This window comes from Triticum aestivum, chromosome 7B, assembly GCF_018294505.1.
Source record: "Triticum aestivum cultivar Chinese Spring chromosome 7B, IWGSC CS RefSeq v2.1, whole genome shotgun sequence".
NCBI lineage: Eukaryota > Viridiplantae > Streptophyta > Magnoliopsida > Poales > Poaceae > Triticum > Triticum aestivum.
The window spans coordinates 528,610,296-528,621,270 of record NC_057813.1 but is presented as its reverse complement, the minus strand read 5'-3'; the positions used below and the strand labels follow the sequence as shown (position 1 = coordinate 528,621,270).

At 44.5% G+C, this 10,975-nt stretch overlaps 1 long non-coding RNA gene across 1 annotated transcript; it reads left to right on the top strand.

Annotated features, from left to right (window-relative positions):
* The first annotated feature begins 4,873 nt into the window (after nt 1-4,873).
* LOC123162432 (uncharacterized) lies at nt 4,874-6,275 on the top strand. The gene is made up of 3 exons (XR_006481282.1): nt 4,874-5,191; nt 5,278-5,411; nt 5,979-6,275. It is a non-coding gene; the product is annotated as an uncharacterized lncRNA (long non-coding RNA).
* Nucleotides 6,276-10,975: the final 4,700 nt, after the last annotated feature.

The following is a 10,975-nucleotide window of genomic DNA, read 5'->3' as shown; positions in this document are numbered from 1 at the left end:
CATCTTGAAATACCTGAAAAGGACTAAGGATATGTTTCTCGTTTATGGAGGTGAAAAAGATCTCGTCATAAATGGTTACGTCGATGCAAGCTTTGACACTGATCCGAATGACTCTAAGTCGCAAACTGGATACATATTTTTATTGAATGGAGGAGCTGTCAGTTGGTGCAGATCCAAGCAAAGCATCATGGTGGGATCTACGTGTGAAGCGGAGTACATTACTGCTTCGGAAGCAGCAAATGAAGGAGTTTGGATGAAGGAGTTCATATCCGATCTAGGTGTCATACCTAATGCATCGAGTCCAATGAAAATCTTTTGTGACAATACTGATGCAATTGCCTTTGCAAAGGAATCCAGATTTCACAAGAGAACCAAGCATATCAAGAGACGCTTCAATTCCATCCGTCATCAAGTGTCCGTAGGGTCCGCACGCTTAACGTCGATGACGATTGGTATTATGAGTTTATGTGATTTGATGTACCGAAGGTTGTTCGGAGTTTCGGATGAGATCACGGACATGACGAGGAGTCTCGAAATGGTCGATACATAAAGATTGATATATTGGACGGCTATGTTCGGACACCTAAAGTGTTCCGGAGAATGTGTTGGATAATACCAGAGTGCCGGAGTGTTACTGAAACCCCTCGGGAAGTAATGGGCTTTAGTGGGCCTATAGGGGAGAGAGAGGGCCGCACCAGGAGGTGCGCACGCCTCCCCTAATGGGAGTCTGAATAGGATAAGGGGAGGAGGGCGCGGCCCCTCTTTCCCTCTCCCTCTCCCTCTCCCTCTCTTTCCTTCTCCTCCTAGTTGTACTAGGAAAGGGGGAAACCTACTCCTATTTGGAGTAGGACTCCCCCCTTGGGCGCGACCCCTGTGGCCAGCCGGCCCCCTCCTCTCCTCTTTTATATACGGGGGAAGGGGGCACCCCATAGACACACAAGTTGATCTTTAGCAGTGTGCTGTGCCCCCAATCCACAGTTTTCCACCTTGGTCATATCGTCGTAGTGTAGGCGAAGCCCTGCGCCGGTAACTTCATTATCATCGTCACCATGCCGTCGTGCTGACGGAACTCTCCCTCGGCCTCAGCTGGATATAGAGTTCGAGGGACATCACCGAGCTGAACGTGTGCAGATCGCGGTGGTGTCGTGCGTTTGGTACTTGATCGGTTGGATTGCGAAGACGTTCGACTACATCAACCCCGTTACATAACGCTCCCGCTTTCAGTCTACGAGGCTACGTGGACACACTCTCCCCTCGTTGTTATGCATCACCTAGATAGATCTTACGTGATCGTAGATTTTTTTTAAAAAAACTACTGCGTTCCCCAACACTTATTTAGACATTCTCTTTTGTTTTCTTCTTAGGGACGACGATCTGCTATATGGATCATGATTGCCAGTATCTTCTAGTCTACATTGATGACTTCTCAGTAGCTACTTATACAAGCTCATGGGTTTCATTAAATTAAATCTACTAATACAAAGGCCTTGATGCGGCAACACGTTTTGCACGCAATGGTCTGCTAGTGGATGTAGGAGGAAAATGACTTCAACATCCCAAGTATTTGGATGTACCTTTTAATTCATGTAAGGGTGTTTCTTAAGGGTTAGCTTTTTTCTAACAAAGGGATTATATTAATATTGGGAATATCAATTACATGTGGTCTCTGCATCAACACAGTCTCAAGAGCTATCTATACATCAAGGATGCATACAACCAAATAATAAAAAATGCTGAAAAAATGACCAACTGAGCTACTGCAACAAACAAGAACCATCCATGATGGCAACACCGGTTAATTAGGTGCTCCAATAACGATGCCTCCAAGAAGGGAATGCTGAGTGTGAAGGAAATATGCTCTAGAGGCAATAATAAAGTTATTATTTATTTCCTTACATCATGATAAATATTTATTATTCATGCTAGAATTGTATTAACCGGAAACATGATACATGTATGAATACATAGACAAACTGAGTGTCACTAGTATGCCTCTACTTGACTAGCTCGTTTATCAAAGATGGTTATGTTTCCTAGCCATGGACAAAAGAGTTGTCATTTGATTAACGGGATCACATCATTGAGAGAATGATGTGATTGACTTGACCCATTCCGTTAGCTTAGCACTTGATCATTTAGTATGTTGCTACTGCTTTCTTCATGACTTATACATGTTCCTGTGACTATGAGATTATGCAACTCTCGGTCACCGGAGGAACACTTTGTGTGCTACCAAACGTCACAACGTATCTGGGTGATTATAAAGGTGCTCTACAGGTGTCTCCGAAGGTACTTGTTGGGGCGTATTTCGAGATTAGGATTTGTCACTCCGATTGTCGGAGAGGTATCTCTGGGCCCTCTCGGTAATACACATCACTATAAGCCTTGCAAGCAATGTGACTAATGAGTTAGTTGCGAGATGATGTATTACATAACGAGTAAAGAGACTTGCCGGTAACGAGATTGAACTAGGTATTGAGATACCGACGATCGAATCTCGGGCAAGTAACATACCGATGACAAAGGGAACAATGTATGTTGTTATGCGATTTGACCGATAAAGATCTTCGTAGAATATGTGGGAGCCAATATGAGCATCCAGGTTCCGCTATTGGTTATTGACCGGAAACGTGTTTCGGTCATGTCTACATTGTTCTCGAACCCGTAGGGTCCGCACGCTTAAAGTTAGATGACGGTTATATTATGAGTTTATGTATTTTGATGAACCGAAGGTAGTTCGGAGTCCCGGATGTGATCACGGACATAATGAGGAGTCTCGAAATGGTCGAGACATGAAGATTGGTATATTGGACGACTATATTCGGACACCGGAATGGTTTCGGGGGTTATCGGATATATACCGGAGTACCGGGGGGGGGGTACCGGAACTCCACGGGGGGTTAATGGGCCACTTGGGCCCAAAGTGGAGAAGAGGAGGGGCGGCCAGGGCAGGCCGCGCGCCCCCTCCCCCTCTAGTCCGAATTGGACAAGGACGGGGGCGGCGCCCCCCTTTCCTCCCCCCTCTCCCTTCCTTCCCCCTCTCCTACTTAGACAAGGAAAGGAGGGAGTCCTACTCCCGGTGGGAGTAGGACTCCCCTTGGCGCGCCCTCCTCCTGGCCGGCCGCCCCTCCCCCTTGAACCTTTATATACGGGGGCAGGGGGGCACCTCTAGACACAACAATTGATCATTGATCTCTTAGTCGTGTGCGGTGCCCCCCTCCACCATAATCCACCTTGATAATATCGTAGCGGTGCTTAGGCGAAGCCCTGCGTCAGTAGAACATCATCATCGTCGCCACGCCGTCGTGCTGACGGAACTCTCCCTCGACACTCGGCTGGATCGGAGTTCGAGGGACGTCATCGAGTTGAACGTGTGCAAGAACTCGAAGGTGCCGTGCGTTCGGTGCTTGATCGGTCGGGCCGTGAAGACGTACGACTACATCAACCGCGTTGTGCTAACGCTTTCGCTTTCGGTCTACGAGGGTACGTGGACACACTCTCCCCTCTCATTGATATGCATCACCATGATCTTGCGTGTGCGTAGGATTTTTTTTTGAAATTACTACGTTTCCCAATAGTGTGAGCACCGTCGTCGCTAGACCCAACCACTGAGGCCAAATCATGAGTTTTCACCCCTGGAGAGGGGTATGAGTAAGCTCCATGCAATGCCTTCAACAAAAAAGCGCTGCGTGAACAACGTCATGCCTGGTTTAACTAATGAAAGTTGGACCTAGAGTTTTCATCCTTGTAACTCGAACCCATGCACTCAAAGAACACCACCTACTTCGTCATGGGCTGTCGTCGCTCACTGATCCATCATCGTACTACTTAATGTATAGCTTTGACCCTTTTCACAATTTTTTTGGCAACCGGTGCACTGGAAACTGAAAACCTATGAAAAATGCATTGAGAATTGTGGACATAGTCGAGTAGATTGAAATAATAATCATCTTTCATGCCGCAATTTTTTGGTTACAAGACAACTCAAGGTTCGAGAAACGAAAATGACAAATCATGTTACGAACAATAGTGAATTTGAATCGAGCTACGAATTAGGCCCATTATCGTAGTGTTTTCATATCCAACATACAACTGTTTTTCATACATACATGCCATTGTTGAATTTGTTATTTTTGTTCCCCAAGTTGTGAGTTGAATTTTTGAATTTTTGTGACATGTTAGGTGCATGGTATGCCTATATACTCAATTAGTTTCAAATCATTTTATAAACCTGTAAAATATGTCTTCGACATAAACAGGTTGCATAACAACACCCCCACAGGCTCCATACCGTTGGGCTGGCTTATGCTGTGCTTGTTTGGTCTTTAGGAACCAACTTTCGATGAAAACATTTTAATATTAAAACAAATAGCTAAACTGGATCTGTTGTCAATCCACAGCCCAGAGCGGCTACATCTAAACTACCCTTACGCTTCTTATTATTTATTTACATGAAAAATTCCATCACTACTACCTCTTGTTTCCCCTCGCTGCTTTCGCATCCACTTGCTGGATGTCCATCGCCGTCGACGTGCATCTCCCATCTTCTCTATAGAATGAAGTGTGAGAGCAACATAATACGAGGGTAACATAACACTCGTGCAAGTGAAAGTGGAAGAGTTGGTTGGTCGTTTGCGGTGAAGTCGAAGTCTCTTGATCGGGGAGAAGCAATGACAGTGTAGTGACAACCTCAACGAAGATCTTCTCTTCGATGATGTGTGTATGCCTTTGTGGGTAGCCAGTTTGGTTGGGTGTCCTGTTTTGCGGACATGTTTTTGGTTTGGTTTTCAGTTAATTAACCGGTCAATTCTCTATTGTCTTTCAGGGTCTGGTTTCGTAAAAAAGAAAAAGTGGAAGAGCCTGATCTGGACTTCTATCGGACGGCACGTAACGCACGGCGCTGTAGCGGATCCCCCTCCTCCACCTCTCTCTCCTCCAGGCGCCGCCGGTTCTCCTTTCCTCTCCTCTTTCGACTCCCTCCGCCGCCGCCGCCGACACGTACGGGCCAGGGTCCAACCACCGAAGCCAGGGTTAGCCGAGGACTGTCTGAGCAACGGTTTTCCGCACTGCTGCTTATCCGCTGACGAAGAACTCCCACTAGCCCCAAATCCCAGCGGAAGATGCAGGCCAAGAAGCTGACGCTGCTGCAGACGGTGGCTGCCGCCGGAGTCTTCTCAGCCGTCTCCTTCTGGTAACCTGCAATCCGGTGCAGTTCTAGCATCCCCCTAGCCATCCAAATCCATGTTCCTAAGGGTTTGGACCTCCCTTGTTCTGCAGGTACGGCTTCATGTTTGGGAGGGAGTCTGCGCGGCGCGAGCTTGGTGGCATCATCGACGACCTTCGCAGCGGCTCCACAGCCACCTCTGCCGCGCCCTCCTCCGACTCACACGCTCACCCCAAACCATAGTGTGGTAATGCTATTTCCCTTCCTTCTTTTTCCACATATGCTTAGAATGCTCGACCGAAGAACAAGATGATGATGCAGCCAATGTGCTTAAACCATAGTAGTCAGTAAGTTGCTTAGATGTAAAGTTGTAAATACATTGGTTTATGGTGCTATTTTTGGCATGTCTGTTGATGTATGCGATGGACTGGTTTTGGTTCTCCCATCGTTTGTCTTGAGCCATGGTCGCAATATTCCCTGCAATGGTGCCTCATCGAATAAACACTAACCAATTGGCTGGCTTCTGTTCATCGTGTAATTTCCTTGTCAATATGGTATAAGAGTGTTGTTCAGGGCAACTATTAAGAATGTACAAGGAGGGTTAAAAGCTTGAACAAAGCCAATGGTCATTATCTATGTTCTTGCACTCACTATGGAGTTTACTCTGAGTCTGAGATCTAAAGTTTGTAAATAGATTGTTTAATTATGTTTGCTGGAGCCTTACACCATAGTTCTTCTATAATGAAGTGGTACAACTAGTAATCAAGTTAACTGTACAGAAAAGACTGATCGAGCATTCTTATGATGTTTACAGATCCTGCTCTACAGTGTCAAGGAGGTGGGTATTAGAAGAGTTGCCAAGCAGTTCTGGTAAAAAGTAACATTTTCAGATGAAGATCTAAGCAATTAGTAGACCTATGTTTAGCAGGTTTCCTTTTGTGCTTTTCTTACGCAAACAAATTATGCTACAGTGTGATTTGGTCATCAATTCTTCCACTGTATAACAATGGTGTACATTCGCTCTCCTGGCGCACCTAAGCTGGAAAGTGGTAGTGGATAATCCAAAATATCCGATATCTGTATGCGAGAAAATGCCTATCCGTATCTGAAATATCCGCACCCGAACTAAAATGGAAATGGAAGGTATCCAGATTTATTTTATTACAAATACAAATACAAATATGGTAGTATGAGATTTTGACACAAATATGGTTATGGAAGTGGATATATCCATAGCCGAATAAAATTACATGAGCTAATTGTAGCAGTTCTAGCTCTAATATGCGCAATTGTCCAACATAAAAAGCCTAAGAAGTGGTCATATTTTACCTTTTCTGCGATTAAACTTGAAAATTGTTATGCATTATAGTAGTATTTATTCATAAAACTCTCTATCAATGTCTTATTGTATGTTGCAAGTTGATTATTTTGTGTCACATAGCTATTGACTTATTTTCCTTAACTAACACGTCGCTATTAGTAGTACATGTTCCGAATCGAGCAAACACCCGATATGTATCCGTATTTGAGTAACATCCGCTCTGCAGTCATATCTGATAACATACGTATTCGCATTCATATTTGTTTTTAAAATATGAAAACGGAAGTGGGAAGAGCACTGTCCGATCCATTTCCACCGCACCAGAATAAGTGATGCATTTTACTGATGACCGTGATCAGGTTTTCATGCCATGAAATTATTGAACACCTGGTTTGAATATTCTAGAAAACTTGGAAGAAAATATTCTTATGGTCTGTTTTCATTTCCTCAGTGTTTCATTTGCTTGTGACCACCTGCACATGGATGCTTTTGATATGAACTGTCTATACGTCGAGAGATATTTTAAAATTATCTGTAGTCCTTTTCTGTGTGATATGAGCCCTTTAAAATGCACGTGTCACTCTCAGCGCAATAATTCATTCTTGCAAGCCAGTTTTCTGTCTAGCTGGTGGAGCTTTGAAGTTCCATTCAGAAATATCTTCTTGACCGGTGCTGCACATGTTCCATTCAGAAATATCTTCTTGACTGGTGCTGCACATTTTTGCTTTAGCACGAATGAGTTAAGACATGTTGTATGATGCATGTTAGCAGCTGGTCGACTAGGATGTAAGAGGAGAAGGCACACCATGTCCATTCAAGCACCTTCATATGTGAGCTATCTTTTCTAATAAAACTGCATGGGCCATAGGCATGTTCAAACATGGAATTGAGAACCCATGTCAATGCTACTTGTACTAGCATAGACACAAAGTTGCAGAACTAGTGCAATTGTTAATACTGGAATTCTTCCGTGCCAGCTTTTTGAACCTGCTTGAAACCAGCTTGAAGGAGGAATCATCTTGTTCACTCGAAGTTCCTTCCTCCAAACCTGGCCTTTGGGTTATAAGATCTACTGTAAAATGGAGTGAAGTACACATTGATTTTTCACTTTAGTCTATATTCATACAAACATCCAAGAAAATAAACATTTTGTGCAGCAATCTTCCATGTGCATGAATAACAGTAAATTTTATGATTAGATTAGACACACTTTTTGGAAAAATCAAAAGAGCTGGACATATCTGAAGTGGACGATTATGACTGAAAAGATTGTGTCTTATCATCTTTCATTCTGGGTTGGAGAGGCACACAACAGGCTCACAATTATCCTGAATCTACATGATTGTCATGCTCTATACTTATTTGTTTGCTCCTTTCTCTTCTACCGTGGTATGTTTTGTTCATTCTATGTAATATTTTGCCATATGGTTCATGGTTGACTAATTATACTTCCGAAATGCATTATTTGCAAGTGATCTAACAAAGAGCGAGTTGGGTCATTTAAGTTTCTGCGAAGAAGGGTTCAGCGAACCGGAGTCTAAAACTTGTAGCTCTTCCATAGTAGAATGGGTTAACCACCAATGGAGATTATTAATCAGAAGTCCCTCTGTTAGGGTGATATGTTCAACTACTACTGCATAAGAGAGGGTAGAATAAAGTTCACTTTGCTGTCAATTATTCTATAGTTTTACGCAAACTAGTTATTCTATAGTTTGATTTGGTCATCAATACCTTTTCTTGCCTTGTATAACAGTGTTGTACATCCTCTCTGTTGGTGCACAAGAGTGTTTTTTAGGGAAAACTCGCTGCATTTATTTATTCATCACGCTTGGCAAACTACTCCCTCCGGTCCTTTTTACTCTGCATATAAGTTTTGTTCGAAGTTAAAATATTTTTACTTTGACCAAATTTATAGATTCACATAGCCAACCAATGTTGTTAGATTCATTATGTAATGTAGTTTCATAGTATATATATTTGGTATTGTATATGTTGATATTTGTTAATATAAATTTGGTCAAAGTTTGCTAAGTTTGACTTGACACAAATCTAATACGCGGAGTAAAAAGGACCGGAGGGAGTACTAGATAACCAAGTCCAAAATAGACCCTGGAGGTACATGCAACCACGTTTTGCAAAGTTTATGAGTGCAGCCATCCCTGGCAAGATTATGAGCCGCTCCGTTTGCAGTAGCCGAACCCAACACACTTTAAACTCCTCAGTCTGCTTCATCAAACCCTTGGTCTCTTCAACAATTCGCCCATAGTATCCATCTCCTGCCATAGTTAGTGATGTGTTCTACTGCTGACTATGATCAGATTTGCATGCGAGGAAATTATAGAACTCCTGGTTCGAATAGTCTGAAAACCTGGAAGAAAATTGTCTTATATGGTATGTTTTCATTTCCTTGATTTTCCATTTGCGTGTGACCACCTGCACACGGATGATTTTGATATGAACCGTCTGTATGCTGAGAGATATTTTTGAAATATCTGCAGTCCTTTTCTATGTGCCATGAGCTCTTTACAATGCATATGTCACTTACTTACTTACTTACGAAGCCTTTGATCCCAAACAAGTTGGGGTAGGCTAGGTATGAAACCCTTTCACGAGGACTTCCCAGGAGGTCACCCATCCTAGTACTACTCTCGCCCAAATGGGTTTCATACCCAAAAGACTGGCTAGTTTTTACGTTGGCTCGCCAAGCCTATCACAACCCTTAGATATGAAACTCTTTCACAAGGACTTCCCAGGAGGTCACCCATCCTAGTACTACTCTCGCTCAAATCGGTTTCATACCTATGGGACTGGCTAGTTTTTACGTTGGCTCGCCAAGCCTATCACAACCCTCCTCCTTTACCCGGGCTTGGGACCGGCTATGCCTAGAAGACATAGGCGGAGTTACAATGCATATGTCACTCTCAGCACTATAATTCATTCTTGTAAGCCAGTTGTCTTTGTAGCTGGTAGAGCTTTGGGGTTCCATTCGTAAGTATCTTTTGGCATCTAATTTTCTGACCTGTTATGCATATTCTTGCTTTAGCGAATTAGACATGTTGTAGGATACATGTTAGCAGTTGGTCGACTAGGAGGTAAGAGGAAAAGACACCATGTCCATTCAAGCATTGTAATATCCGAGCTATCTTTTCGAATGAAACCTCACGGGCCATAGGCATTTCAAACATGGAATTGAGAATCTTTGTCAATTTTTACTTGTACTAGCATAGGACACAAAGTTGCAGAACTGGTGCAATTGTTAATAGTACAAGTATCCTGTTCTTCCAGAGCTCAGGGGCTAGACCTTCAATTCTCGCCCACGGAACGTGCCCTGTTCTGGGCATCCACGTTCACGGTCATTGGGAATGGGCAGACCGCCCTGCTCTGGGAGGACCGATGGATAGGTGGCCAATCCGTGCGCGAGCTCATGCCTAACCTCTACGGCTGCATCCCCAAGCGACGACGGACGACGAGAACCGTGGCGGACGGACTCAATGGCAACTCCTGGGCACGCGACATCCAAGGCAACCTCGGCCTCCACGAGATTGGTCAGTATCTGCAGCTCTGGCAGATCATGCAGCGCACCGAGCTCTCCACCACACCGGACAGGTTGATCTGGAGATGGACGGCGAGCGGCACCTATTCCGTGCAGTCCTGTTACACGGCCACCTTCCATGGATCAATGGGCTGCCATTCCTGGAAGCTAATCTGGAAGTGCTGGGCGCCGCCGCGAGTCAAGTTCTTCCACTGGTTAGCCAACCAGGACCGCTGCTGGACGGCAGAGAGGCTGGCTCGCCACGGTCTCCAACATCATCCCCGCTGCCTCCTATGTGACCAGCAGCCGGAGACGATGCGACATCTGCTGCTGGAATGCCCCCTAGCCCGACAGGCATGGCACGAGACCCTGGCCTGGCTATGCATACCGGCCCCGATCCCAACACAGGAACTGTCGCTTACGGACTGGTGGAACCATGCCAAGGAAGACACGCCGCCGATCCTTTGCAAGGCCCTGAAATCTGTCGCGCTGCTCGTGCCTTGGATGGTCTGGAAACACAGGAACAGCTGCGTCTTCGACAATACGACGCCATCCCTTAGCACGCTCCTAGATAGCATTCAGGACGAGGCCCGCTCATGGGCGGCAGCCGGGGCACCTGGTCTCCGACTTGTGCTGCCCCAAACCTGGGATGTACATTAATTCACCTGCTGTAATCCGCACATCCTCAGATGTCTGTAACTGAACCTCCCCCCTTTTCAATGAAAAGAAACGCAAGGCTTTTGCGTTTTCTCAAAAGAAAAAAAGTTTTTTTTGAACCTGCTTGGAACTAGCTTGAACAAGGAAGCATCTTCACCTGGCCTTTGAGTTATAATAAGGTCTACTGATGTACATATTGCTTATTCACTTCAGTCTATATTCGTACAAACATCCAAGAAAATAGCCATTTTGTGCAGCAATCTTCCATGTGCTTGAATAATAGAAAGTTTTATGATTAGAT